A 14,752-nucleotide genomic window follows, 5' to 3' on the forward strand; every position below is an offset into this window, starting at 1 on the left:
TTACACACAAACATGTCCAGGTGGGTTTGAATGTCTCCTGAGAGTGAGACTCCACAGCCTCCCTGGCCAGCCTGTTCCAGTGCTCTGCCACCCTCAGTGTAAAGTTCTTTACATTCTTCTTTCTCATATTGAGATGGAGCTTCTTGTGTTTTAAGAAGACCATACTGAGTCCTGAACAAAGAAAAAAGTGCTCAAAAGCTCTCAATGTTCACTGTGGTGCACACAGACAATAAGAAGACATAGGAAGCTTTTTTGTCTTATCTGTCTCGACTACAAGGCAAGTAAAAACAAAAGCAAAATCATTTAGCAGAAGACTCTCAAAATCAAAACAAACAAACATCCTCCAACAATATCCCTCCAAACACACAAAAATATAAACCGGTTCCTTTTTTGCTCCTGAAGGCAGTCAAGAAGAAATTGTAGCTGCCCCTGGAAGTGCTGCAAGTGGGAATTGCCAGAAGACAGGACAATAGAGACATGGCACCCTCGATGCCACTGCCTCAGCCCTGTGCCCAACAAGTTCCTTCAACTACTCTGGGTCTTGCTTTCCACATCTGCAGACTGGGGATAATAACAGGTCTTTACATCACAGGGGTGTTACAAAGATCAATTAGTTAATGTCTGAAAAGAGCTTTGAAGATATAGCAGGTGGTGAGTATTATTATGCAAATAACATGATTTAAGAAAATCACAAGTGCTGGATTAATACTAATCCCTTTGATATTTAAAAGACACCGGGTTTTTTCATATTTTAAAGCAGTGAACATTTATGCTATAGCTTTTCACGGCTGCTGCAACCACAATTTTTAACCTTTTCTTTTCATACAGCTCCATACATAAAACTCCTCTGCACACATCTTCACAAAATCCAATCTCAACTCAAAGCTAGGAGTAGTGGAAGAAATTATGCATGTTGATGAACTGGATAACTAGATTCTATGCAGAAATATTTCTCAGAGGATAGAATGTCACAGGCCTAACTCACTGTAACAAACACCGCAGAGTCTTTCAGTTTTAGGGCTTTTTTGGGAAACACACCAATTTCACGCATAGAGGCATTTGTAAAACAATATAGCTGCTATTTAATTATGCTATTTTATGTGGTAGAAAAAAAGTGGAGGAAAAGAGGAAGCTATGGTTCATTCACTTCTTCCAAGGCTGCATATCTGAATTGTTTAAAAAAAAAATTAATGTCTAATGACCTCATTTAGTGGTTTCACAGGAGATCAGGCATTGCAATGCTTCCTCCAACTTCCAGCAAGTGGTTGTACAACCACTTCTGCTTTAGGTGGGATGCAGGGAGTGGAGTGGACAGCCACAAGCCAGCCCAGAAACACAGCTTTCCTGAAAGCCTGTCACTCGCCATGAGAGAGAAACACAAGTCATAAAGAGAGACAAGGTGGGATCAGAGCAAAGAGCCTGAGGTGAGCAGCAACATCAGAAACCAAGGTGAGAGCACAGCCAAGACTAGGTGCCCCTCTGGTTTTCAGTGTTGCTCTTGCCAGACCTCACTGTGACAGCAAGACATCCTGCCCAGTGCTTGAAACCTCCCCATGCTCCCAGGACTTACACTGCCATGTTCCCTTTCTGTGAGAAAGCCTGCTTCTTGTCTCCTGCACGGTAAAATTTAGTGCAAACCAGCTGGTGCATTTTGTCTAGGAATCTGGAAAATATTGCTGTGATTAAAACCAGCTTAATATTAACCCTCTCTGGAATGCAGGCCTGAAATTGATATTAATGAAATAAGATCAGATATTAATATTCTGTACAGCTGGTTCCTCAAGCTGTGCTGTAGTGTCAAATCAAATCTTTTCCCAAATCAACATACCAAATACAAACATAGGATGGCAGGTAGCATGCACGTGTGAGGAGGCAGAAGGAGCATTTTAAAACTTGAGAAGCTGTTATGCTTGCAGCTATAGGCAGCCATGCTTCCCTTCCTGCCCCATCTCCCACAGCAGCCATATTAATAGCTATTCAATACAGTAATAGAATGCTAGCTGTACACTTTGTTGTTGGAGCTTTTTTAATCTCCAGGTCAATATTAAAAGCATTTGGACGCTCTTTAGGGGGGAGAAATGATTTTGCACTCCAGGAACAGTGAAGCATTTGCAGCATTCCCTAGGAATGCTAGCAAAGGATTTCCTTCACGTCTCTGCTCATGACTGATGTGGTAATACTTAATTTAACTGGACCCAGTAGTACAGATTCACAATTCAATTTTGTTGCATAAAAATGCACTCTGTATAACATCTGTGTGATCTCGTTAGTTGAATTTATACAATTTACGCACAAAATAGATCCAAAACACCATTTGAGGATCACTCTGCAGAAGGAGACACTGGAGGGTCTCTGAACAAAGTTGTTTGGACACACAATTTTTACTCCTGGATATGCAGGCCTGGGGAAAAAATTCTGCAGTTCTGATCCTGGGCATGTAAGTAACAGATCCATCTTTCACTTTCCTCTCCTGATAAATGGCAGCCACCTCATTTCCTGAAAAAGATCTAACGATAGACCTCTCCATTGAAGAACAACTCCCAAGTGGGAAGATGAGTCAGCATGATGCTTCCTCCATCTTCACAGAGTAGAAAGTCAATTTCTTTCTCAAGAGTACTTGTTTCTCTCTCAAGAGTGCCCTGCAGGTAGCTTGAGGTTTGGTGTACTCCATCTCCACACCTTCAGTTAATTCACCTTCTCTGAATGTCTTGAGTTTCCCAACAGCTTACTTGAAGAAAGCAATCTGATTTTCTTGTAATCTGCTATTCATTTTGAAGTACACAGGTTAAAATTAAGTAGGCCACAGATATTTACAGCTAAGGTTAGGAACAAGAAAAATATTCCAGCATTCTCAGACTTTCACATGTGCAGCCTCACACCACAAAGATCATACCTAACTTAGATGACCAAGTTTTTAATACCCTCTTCAAACAGCCAAATAATATAAAACTGCTGCAAGGACTAGTCCCATTACTCAACCTTCCCATCATTCAGCAGTCTGTTGCCAGGTTTCTCCAGATGAGAAGATGAAAACTATACTATCCCCACTATACTTAACAGGCCCAGTCTGAAGAAAAAGCAAGGCTATTGTAACTGTGACAGAGAAGTAGATAAGACAATGCCTTCTGTCTGCCCACAGAGCAAGAGGAAAGCCATTCAAACAGCCACACAATGACAAAAAATAAAAAATCTGGACTCCTATGTGGTTTGTTAATCTTTGCACCAAGGAGAGCCAGGAAGTTACAATCTCTCCCATTGGTTACTGCTGCCTTTTCTTTCCCAGGAGATGGTCAGAGAATGGGAATGGGTATGTACTGAAGAGAAGGTTACTCTGATGATTTGCAGCTCATACACAAAGTTTCTGGGCTGACAATCTCCTGGCTTTGCATTTACAATTTGCATCACATTTGTAATTGTATTACCAGGACAGCTTTAACTTCATTAAGGATTCACAGGTAAAAAGCAGATGCTGAATCAAATCTTACAAAGCAATGTCTGCTTTAAAGGGGCTACACCAAGCAGAAGCTAATTCAACACCTTCTCTTTTTGGTTTGTAAAGAGGATATTCATAATTTCACTCAGGAAAATAAATATATATGTGAACTGAGGTAAGGTTTATTTGAACTAAAGAGCAAAAAAATTGTGTGGTTTGGAATGTTTGAGTTCATGCTGCATTAAAGTGCAGCTATTTAAAAAGAAATTATTCCAGGAACATATTATCCTTTCCTGTGGCTAATATATATATAAATTACTTTAAAAATTTACTCAAATTGTAATATTTCCTCTCTCTCCAGTAAATATAAGAGCTCAGCATTAAATCTATATTTAAAAAAAATCTTCTTATGTATTCTAGGGACTACAAGTTCAGCCAAACCAGGCCCCTGCAGCTGAGTTTGCTGCTCTGCTTTTGGCACGAGTACAAATGAAATACTCCAGAAGACAGATATGTTACATTCTTTCAGGTGTTTTGAGTTAACATTCATGGAACTCAAGGAATTTCTATGGCAAAAAAACCCCATCTTCAGAGAATTTCATAACCTTCAATTGGGAAAGATGAAGGGAAATTTTCCATAAGACAGAGCATACTTTCCTTTAAAAATCCTCGATCGCAACTATAAAATATATTATACATATTGTATATAATAAATTCAATTTCATATAATTTTTTAAAACAGAGATCCTGTCTCTAAAAAGGAGTGGAGCACACTCCATGCATAGAGCTACTTTTATGAAGGGGATAGAAATGTGTGAAGGAGTACCACTATGGATTGTTATCATACTGTCCTTTGAGTCATGCCAAGGGAGTAAATTGATAGGATCTTCTTTTGGGACCAGGAGGGCTCCAGCTTCCTACTTGTGCTGTCACATGCATGAGCTTAAAATTGAAGTTGTGTTTGTATCCATGGCCTTGGATTATAACTCGATTGTTGATTTGAATTCCCGCAGGCCTTGTACTCTTGGGACCTACCCTATCTCATTTGAAGGAGATCACATACTGTTTTTTCCCCTTTACAGCCTCACCATCACCTTGCAGCTAAGCCTCTCTGTTGATAACCTTGAGTCTCATTTTCACATTTAACAAATTTTCCTATAGGTCAATTAGTAAAGACTGTTCAATACCTAGGATGGAGCTAAATAAATTAAGAATTAACCATTTATTTGTCAACTTTTTCAAAGTCACATTTTTTAATAGTTGCCTAGACTTGTCTCCTTTTAATAAATACACCAAAATGGCATCTGCATATCCTGTTATAGGTATTGGACCCTGTAACTGCTGAATACACACCATTACAGCATCCAGACTCACAGTTTCCAAATCAAACCTATAAACATCATGGTGGCACTGGAAAATCTTTCTAAGCTCCCTCCAAAAGCCTATCAGAGGTAAGAATCTTTAGGTATTTAGGTAAAGTCTGCTTCAAAGTTATTTTTTTTACATGTGAAGAAGATTCTCTGTATTCCTTTTAGCCCATCCTAGGTATTTCAGTTTTCTTTCTCCACTGCAAGCAATAAAACACTTTTATGTTCAATATATGAATAGTAGAGATTTTTTAAAGCCTAACATTTTACAAGGTTTTCCTAAAGCTTGTAAAATATGAATGATCTGTGAAATGGGTCCATATATTAAAATGCAACTCGGGCATGCCAGTTCTCCATCTCTCCCTTTATTCATTACTTAGAGGGCTAGGAACCATCCTGGGATGCCTTGCACTAGGAGGGAAAGTACATAACTAATTTCCTAACTGCTCTGTTTACTTTGCATACCTTGTGGGCAAAAGTTGGCAAGAAAGGACTGGAAGCTGTTTGCATTGAAATTATCACCCCATTTACAAGATTCAGGAGCAAAGTCTTTTAAACTGAGGTAAGAGGGAAAAGGAAGTGACTCTGTGCATGGTTAATGCTTCAGGAGAGTGCTAGCAGTGCACTGCAGGTCATCAGCTGAGAAAGAAAACCGACACCAAAAAAGCTTCCTCACAAAGTGCACATGGACACAATATTTAGAGCACCTAGAGAGAATAAGGGCACTAGTCAGGTCTATGTAAAAGGGTTGTATTTAGTTTAAAGCCACCTCATCTTATTTGAAATGAAAGAACAGCTACACAGGAGCATGACTGCTATTGAAAGTACAAACTCAACACCCTAACTCTGTTTGCAAAAGCCTCTTCTTCCCTGACTAATAGGGCCACCCAAGATGGGACCAGCAGGAAGGGAAGAGCGCCACAGACACAGGCAGGGCTTGATAACACAAAGAACTTGGCAACAAAATTACTTTAAGCAGGTCTTGAATCCTCTTTTTTGGTTTTTTTTTTTTTTTTTTTTTTTTTTTTTTTTTTTTTTAATGGGGCAGGGTGTGGGGATTGCCTTCCAGCTTCTCAGTCCAACATTGAAAATTATCATGTGTTTGCACAGCCATGCTGTGAAATACAGCAGAGATGAAGAGAAACGTCTAAATACTTTTTTTCAAAACCATATAACAACTACATAAAACACAGTCTAATGCTGAATCAGCTCTCTTGTCCAGCCTACAGCCCAGCTCCACACAATAGCATGGTAGCACAACCAAGAAGGTGCTGGCCACTGACAGCAGGAACTACTTACAGCAGAGCTGCTGCTGAAGATTTCATATCATTGAATGATGGTCTGTGCCCGCTGCTAACCCACTTGGAACAAAAATGCTCCCTCCTGCCAAGTCATCGCATGGATACAGAGAGCACAATGTGAAAGTGCTTTGTAGGAGGCTTTGTTCAAGCCAGGAAATCTGGGGATGCAAGGTTTACTTTTGCATAGGGGTTTTTGGGAAAGCAACATGTGATAATTTAAGAGAATTAGCAGGTCCCCATCCTTTCTGGTCAGGAAGGAATGCTGCAGCATCTACTTGCCCTACTTTACTTGACAAAAATACCACCAAATTGTACTTTTCTCTACAGATTTCCCAAAATTCCACAAAGTGAAGCAATGAAAAAAACAAAAAACAAACCAACAACAAAACCCACACCCACCCACTCCCTTCCCCCCCACAACAAAACAAAACACACCACAAAATCACTGAGAAATTAAATTGCTTGCTAAAGACAGCAACAAAACCACCATGCTGAAGTCCCCAGTCAAGAAACCTACAGCACCCCACTGCATATAGTGGCTTCCATAGATGGTAGTCTGGGCACCAAACCCACTCACAAAGCAGCCCAGACTTCTGGTATTCCAGTAAGTATGCCAGTTTCATCTGACTGATGCCACTGAATTATTAGCATGGTGTTGGAGCATCTGAGTTTTGGACAGAGACCTGACTATCCACGCCAAGTTATAACGTGAAAGGTCTGAGAAAATAGAAAAGTCTCTAAGAGGGAGGGAAAGGAAGTGAGTATGTAACCACTTCTGGCCACAAGTTTATAAACATCTTTTTTTACCAACAAGCAAAGTAATAACATAAAGTAACTCTTCAGCACTGCCTCATTCATAAGCTCCTAACATCCAAGGTTGCTAAACCCTCTTCTGGTATCAGAGTTCCTGTTCAAGTATAATTCAAGTAGATTAATTAAGCCACAGACAACAGAAAACACAGTCTGCCTCTTCAAATTATCAGTAGAAGAAAATAGCATGAACAGTTTAGTTTCAAGAATGCTGTTTACATTTACTCATTTTACAGGCATCAGGATCAAAATTAAAAGAGAATAACTAATTGCTACAACTGGGAAAAGTAAATAGGCATTTAAATTTGAACAGTGACAACAAGCAAAACGTTGCAAAAGTGAAGTGGAAAGCGCTACTCTGAGCAATTGAGATACTACATTTTGATAACTAAGTTAACTTTGAGATGATTCACACCCACAAGTTGCTTAATGTGCTATTACACCACAGGTCTGGGACACACAAAACTATGCATAAAAATCACTGTTGAATCAGACAGCATCCAGGACAATTACAAAGTAAGTGCATTTTAGTGCCAGATTATTACACTATATTTGAGGCTGTAATATTTCAGCCTAAACCCTAAAGCACATATATCCCACAGACATCTCTCATCTCGCTGCACCAAGCCAACTGCACTGCAGTGCTCTACACAAGAAACTCCTCCTTCTCAAGCAAGCAGCGCAACACTTTGGAAGAAGAAATGGAGGTAAAAACAAAACCCTCAGTCCAAAAGAGTTTTTAGCCCACCTGAGCAGCACAAGCGTTGCTAGTGAAAGGGACTTCTTGGGGCTCAGGCTTCTGTGCAAATAGGGTCCGGGATGAAATGCCTTTTGATGTGCACTTGCTCCTGCTGGAAGAGACACAGAACAGATGCTTCAGAGAACACATAAGACACGGGACTAGGCAATAAGAACAATCAAACATAAAGAGCTCGCTCAGGGGGCCTATGGGCATCCTAAGTGAGGAATCATTTTGGAGCTGGTATGTCAAGGCGTTGCAGAAAGTTCCTCATTTTTATCTTTATAAGAGTAAGGATGGTGAAATCTATTGACTTTGCATCACATTGAAGGCTTTTTCAGCAACTGAAGGCTTAAAGATGTGACATAAGCAACAGATATCAGATCATTGGGATTTTAAAAACAGGATATCAAAACATACAGGACAAATATGTAAAAATTTGTTAATTTCAAGATCTCAGAAAATCTGTCATGAGTAACATCACAATGCAACTGTAATGCTTCTTTTGCAGTTCAAAATTACTGGCATTATGGTCTACATTACCAAAGTGTATTATTAGCTACCTGGTAATAAGCAAGTCCTTTATGGTAAAATTAAGAGATTACATTGTTTAGTAACATAAGAAATAAAGAAGGCAAATCATAGAGTTAACACAATTACTTGTTAAGCTGTGCTCATTCCAACCAAAACAATCTTAAGATACCTGAATGCAGATATAAATCTAGTAACAAGGGATGCAGGTAAAGTTTGCAGATCAGAGAACTGTGACCTCTGAAGCCAGGAAAGCAAAAGGGATGAGGTCAACACAGCCTCACAGCTAAGCATCACATGGAGAGCTTCTGCTGTTATTAGAAGGGTTAAGGTGGCTCCTGGGTTCAAAGATATAAGAGTGAATGGAAATAATGATTGGGGTAGCATGGGGCAAGAGTGACACTGAAATACTCTGCCCAGTTCCATGGCTGATGCTCAAAAAGTGATGTTGAAAATTATAGAACATGCAAAGTAGAGCTACAAAAGCAATTAGCATCGGGGGGGGGGGGGGGGGGAGGTAAAAAGCATTATGTATAATCAGATATAAAGATTCAGTCCTTTTGATAAGCCACCCAGACAACTGACAGTTTACTTGATCATCTTTAAGGAAAAAAAATTATCAGCAACAAGAAGTCTTTAATACAGCCACAAGAAAACTTAAAAGGCATGAACAGATGCAATTTAAAACCATAAAAGGCTCTTGTTAGAAACAAGATGAAATTCTGAAAAGGCAAAACCAAATGGGAAAAAAAATTCTTAAAGATGAATTCGTTTTTTCTCAGAATGTTCAAGGTAAGATATGCTTTAGTCCCAGAATTTGTATGGCCCATGAGCAATAGCCAAATGAGATGTTCAAACAGTTGTGAGACTTGACAGATCCACTGACCCTAAACTCTAGATGACAATCTCAAAAAACCCCAAAAAAACCCAAAATCAAAGAAAAACCCCTCAATCAAAAAATTTTAAAAAGAGCCCACAAAATATTGCCCTGCATTTTCATCAATGCTACCAAATAACAAATTAAATGCACAATGGACTGTGAAATGCTCATAGATCTTCCCCCAGTTAAATGTCAAACCAAGAAGTCATCTGTTAATAAACAGAGACGTCACCTCTCTGGAGTTTTATCCAACCTACTAATACATAAACTCATACCACCACTTAGAACTCAGGATTGTCAAGGCAAATAAAGTCTTTTAGTTTTTCTTCTCAACAGCTTGGGGAGGCAGAAGGTGACAACACCTGGACCACACAGCACATGCATAATCTGAGCCATGAAGCCAGCTTTGTGATTGCAGAGTTATTGACTCTTGAAAAACTTCTTAAAAGTAGTCACAAAGACACTTCCTGTCTGTGTAGAAGCTTTTCAGACAAAACCACTGCCATTTGACATATGTGGGGGAAAAGAAAACCTCAAAGTCACCCACATATACCCATATGGGAGATGTGCACACATCATAACCATAACTGCTGTTTACATGAGGTGTTAGTTCATGACGGAAAAGTTCCAGTTGCTGATAATGCGTGTCAAAACTGCACAGAAAAAATTGTCACAGCTTTTAAACTACTTAATCACACAAGACTGGAAATAGAAGAAGTCAAATTACTGCTTTTATTGCCCTACAATTCAACAGGCCCAACCTTAAGTTTATACCAATCTGTCCCAAACTGATTCCACGAAGATAGCAGGTAATTTCAACACACACTGTGACAACACACTAAGGAAGGTCAAATGAATGTTCTTTTGATATATTTAAGAGAGACGTTGCATATTTTGGACTTCCAGCTGCAATGGGCATAATCAGATCTATTAAAGGGAAACTAACTAACTAACTGAAGCTGAAGGAAATCATACCCTTCTACTATTAACCATTCCAAGTGCCCTGTATCTTCAGGAAATAAGAAGCTTTTATTTGCTTTGCAGGCCTAGTTTAAAACCCAGCAAAAGATTATTAACTTGTCCTGATTCAGGATGGTAAACTTCACCTTGTATTTCAGTTGCACCCTTTTCACGAGATCAATTTGGTTTATATTTTCTGCCCTCCGCTTTCTCCCTGTGGCTGAATACATTTGACCAATAACCATTTTCTTACAGGGCAAACATTGGTTAAAAAACTGGTCCTTCATAAATTCTAAACAGTGATGCCAATAGGAATGTAAGAGCTAGATCTTCTTTATATACAACTCTTAGACGTCAGAAAGAGATACTATCTCTTCTTAAACTATCTAGAAGATAAACAAGAGGCCTGAGGAAAAAGATGTGAGGAGTTCACTCCTCAAATTTTTACATATTTAAAACACAGTCAGTAAGTATAGAGAGAACATTAAGCTTTCTGCATTCCTTCTCTAAGACACAGAGCTATCACATTAGCAATTCCTCTAGATACAGCAAGATTAGCGTCAGGTTTATGAAGGCGTCCTTCAATCCAAGTCAACATGCAGACCTAATCCAGTTTAACTAGAAATATGCTAGTCAGGTCTGTTCAGAATTAGCATGAGCATACCTTGTTATAAAAAAGTAAGTTCTGGCACAATTCAATTTAAGTGCTGAACATCTCATGGATTTTTATTTAAAATCATGCTGTTCACAGGCAGTTTCCATGTACCTAATCTGGAAGAGTGGTTGTGATGTGTTTACTTGAAGGTACAGCACAGAATTAGGACATCTCAGGAGCAAAGTTTTTCTACAGCTTCCTGGATTATTGTAGGATTAAGAAGGCAGAAAAAATTATATCTGCAACATAAAGATAACTGATTGTCAAGTAATACCAAGGCCATTTACTGCAAATTATGTAAATCATAGAATCAGAGAAAGGTTTGGGTTGGAAGAGACCTCAAAGATCATCTCATTCTGGCACTCCTGGATACCTTCCACTAGACTAGGCTGCTCAAAGCCCCATCCAACCTCACCCTGAACATGTCCAGGGATGGGGCATTCACTCACAGCTTCCCTGCACAACCTGTTCCAGTGCCTCACCACCTTCACACTACAGATTTTTCCCTAATAGCTAACCTAGATTACTCTCTTTGAATTTGAACCCATCCCTCCTTGTCTTGTCACTACATGCTTTTGTAAATAGTCTTGCCCTATCTTTCCTGTTAGCTCCCTTCAGGTATTGGAAAGCCAGTTAGATCACCCCAAAACCTTCTCTTTTCCAGGTAGAACACCCCTAACTCTCTCAGCCCACTCTCAGTCTTCACAGGAGAGGTGCTTCAGCCCACTCATCTTCATGGCCCTCCTCTGGATTACTCCAACAGTGCCACAACCATCTTATGTTGCTGTCAAGCTGCTGGCCAGGCTTCTCCAATACAGCCCAGAACACAGTTGGCTTTCTGGGCTGCAAGTCTGCATTGATGGGTCATGTTGACTTTCTTGTTAACCAACAGCTCCCAAGTTCTCCTCCTTGGGGCTGCTCTCAATTCATGCTCCACCCAGCCTGTACTTGTACTTGGGATTTCCCCAATCCAGGGGCAGGACCCTGAGCTTTGCCTTGCTGAACTTCATGAGCTTTGCACAGGCTCACCTCTCAAGCCTGTCCAGGTTCCTCACAATGGCATTGCTTTCCTCCAGCGTGTCACTGCACCCCACAGCTTGGTGTCACTGGGAAACCTGATGAGGGTGCACTCAATCCCACTATCCATGTCACGAACAAAGATGTCAGAAAGTGCTGATTTTAAAACTGATCCCTGAGGAACACCACTGGTCTCCACTCACACATCATGCCATTCACTGCAGCTCTTTCAGTACAACCATCCAGCCAATTCCTTATACACTGAGCAGTCCATCTGTCAAATCCATGTCTCTCCAGGTTAGACAACTATACCATGTGGGACAATGTCAAACTTTGCACAAGTCCAGGCAGATGACATTGGTTGCTCTTCCTTTATCCACCAACACTGTAAGCCAGGTCACAGAAGGCTATCAAATTTGTCAGGCACAGTTTGTCCATGTTGAAGCCATTTTGCCTGTCACAAACGACCTCCTTCTTTTCCACATGCTTTCACGTAGCTCCCAGGAGGATCTGTGCCATGATCTTGCTGGGCCCAGAGGTAAGTCAGGAAGACTGATTGCCTTCATTTTTTACTTGTGGCCTTAAAGTAGTGATGCCAGTTAACAAGAAAACAAGTGAAACACTAGGAATAAGGTTTTATTTGGATAACTTCTTGAAGACACTCTTTGATTGAATAAATCAACTACTAAATTCACTTGTTTGCAGGATTGCAAAGCTTTTTGACCGGGGCATGTCAAAAGTGAAACTACAAAGGCAGAAACTTGGAAGCTAACTACAAAGATGGTGCAAGGTCAGAAGTGTTTCAGAAGGTGCCACGTGGACTCTGTCCCCTGATGAGTACGGAGGCTGACGAGCCTGGGGAACTCGGCATGGTGCTAATCATCAATCCGTGCTGGCGCCAGCTCCCAGAAGCTGAATTCCAAAGGGAAACCAAGTGTCCCTACAAGCACGTGGCTGGTGACCACAGCTCTACTGACACATTCCTGAAGGCAAACTCTGTCCTGCATTATGGTAGTGTAATGTCCTGCATTATGGTAGTGAAGCAGGGGCTGACCATCACGTTGACGCTGAGATTTTTTTTTTAATAATTATTAGTAATATTTATTAAGCACAGACACTTTCAGACACTACAACAACAAGTAAGTATTCCCTCAACCACCTGAGATGGAAACCCAGAGAGTTCAAAAAATTATATATTTCCAGAGACTCAACTGCAGAGACAGAAACAGAAATACTAGATTTTAACAGATAACTAAATCACTATCTGCCTAAAGAAAGTAAGTTCCAGGTCCACAAGATCCCCTGAACTGCTTTCCAGTCTCTCTGGCTGCACCAGGGCTTGGGCAAACATGTGTCCTCTCCCTCCTCCATCCGTACTCTGCTGCCTCCAGAGCAGCAGAGGCCAAGGACTCCAGGCCTCTTTCTGTAGTCAGATTTGATCAGTTTTATAGACAGAGAACTTTTTGTACCATTTATTTAGCTGATCGTTAAATAAAATGTCTGTTTTCAACTCCTTATTTCTAAATGTGTTTGATCAATTAAAAAGTAAAAGGCTAAACAACTTACTTTCCAAATACAAAGTTTTTGGTTTTGTCACAACAGACAACCCCTCAATCACTTACTCAGGCTATGTGATTTTATTTTATTTTCAACAAGGATTAACTGACCAATGTCAAATCCAAGTTAGACTCATATTTAAACAAAACTCTTTAAGTAATACTCCACTAATCCTAGTTACCCCTGGTCTTATTACAGATAATAATACTCTTTTTCTTGTTTGTTTGGGGTTTCTTTCTCTAGTAGAAGCCATAATAGTTTAAATAGACCCTCCACTATAAGCTGAGCTTTGCAATTTCCTATGGTGCATAAGAAAACCTGCAAGAAAAGCCAAAATAAATATCCACTGCTGAGTTGAACAAAAAGGTAAAAGTGAAGGAGTAGGAGGAATACCACACTAGGTTGTTTGTTTACTTAATTTCATCATAATTATTTAGACTCTCATCTCACTAATAGCTGTGCAGGTGCTAACTTTACTTCAAGAAGGACCTAGAGTTTTTGTTTGCATAAATCAAGTACATTTAATCAAGTGCACATTAGCTCATCAACACATTGGATCTGATGAGAAATTGCATAAGTGACAATGCCAAGCTATTTCGGTGAATATTCATGATATCTCTGTGGAACAGGCTGACTGGAGGAGAGTGAGAACAAAATGACAGTAAAAGAACGGTAGCAATTACTTTTCTAGCAGTTAATGTTGCCATTAAGTGCTTGCTGGCAAGAGCTTAAAGTTGCAAACCCCAATTTAAGCTTGTTACCTTAATTTTACAATTGTAATTCAATATTCTGAAAGAGACACCAGTGTAACAAATATCTTCATTCAGTGCTTCATACAATAAATAATTTAAAATATATGAAATTTTCCAAATTATAGCCGTTACAAAAATATAAATGCTTAGTATTACATCTTCATAAAAATAAATATATAAATGTGCAATTCTTTTTCTCAAAACTGACCCAGAATCCAAACCCATTTGCAACAATAAAGTGGGACTTTTTTATTCTTAATAGGCATTCATGAACAGGTCTCCCTTCAAAATGTAATTTGTCCTTAGTGATCTTCTGCATGCAAGGCAAACAACTCCCAGTTTTACAAAGCTATACAAAACCTTTATCTAACTTCCAATATCATCTGTAGAAAATTCAGGCAGAATAATGCTGTGCCCTGAGTGAGGATATTTTACATAACAAGTCCTCAAGTCAGATGAACAAAGAAAGACTTAGATAAAAGAACAAAAAAACTTGGATCACTTTCAGATTTCTAGAATGGATGAAGAAGGAGAGGAAGAGAGAGCTGATCAGGTGCACCATCTACTACATCCTACTGAAACCCAGACCCTTGTGTGCTGTTGACCAACCTACGAAGAAGGTCACACAGCCTCTCCTCGTGCAGAGCTGCCTCCCCACCACCACTGCCCACCAAGTTGTGGTATGAGGTACTTCACTGGACTCACACCTGCTATTTCAGAAGAATTTAGATGCTTATGGACTATGGTTCA

The 14,752-nt window shown here is 39.8% G+C and overlaps 1 protein-coding gene across 2 annotated transcripts in view; it reads right to left on the bottom strand.

The window, feature by feature from the left end:
* PLXNB2 (plexin B2) overlaps nucleotides 1-14,752 on the bottom strand; it is a 251,059-nt gene that overhangs the window by 233,708 nt on the left and 2,599 nt on the right. For both annotated transcript variants that reach the window (XM_041405443.1, XM_041405444.1), the window contains exon 2: nucleotides 7,660-7,762. The gene's annotated coding sequence lies outside the window, so the exon portion shown is untranslated. The remainder of the gene's footprint in view (nucleotides 1-7,659; nucleotides 7,763-14,752) is intronic.

The sequence above is a fragment of the Onychostruthus taczanowskii genome, unplaced genomic scaffold, assembly GCF_017590055.1.
Source record: "Onychostruthus taczanowskii isolate IOZ18803 unplaced genomic scaffold, ASM1759005v1 scaffold23, whole genome shotgun sequence".
Taxonomy (NCBI): domain Eukaryota; kingdom Metazoa; phylum Chordata; class Aves; order Passeriformes; family Passeridae; genus Onychostruthus; species Onychostruthus taczanowskii.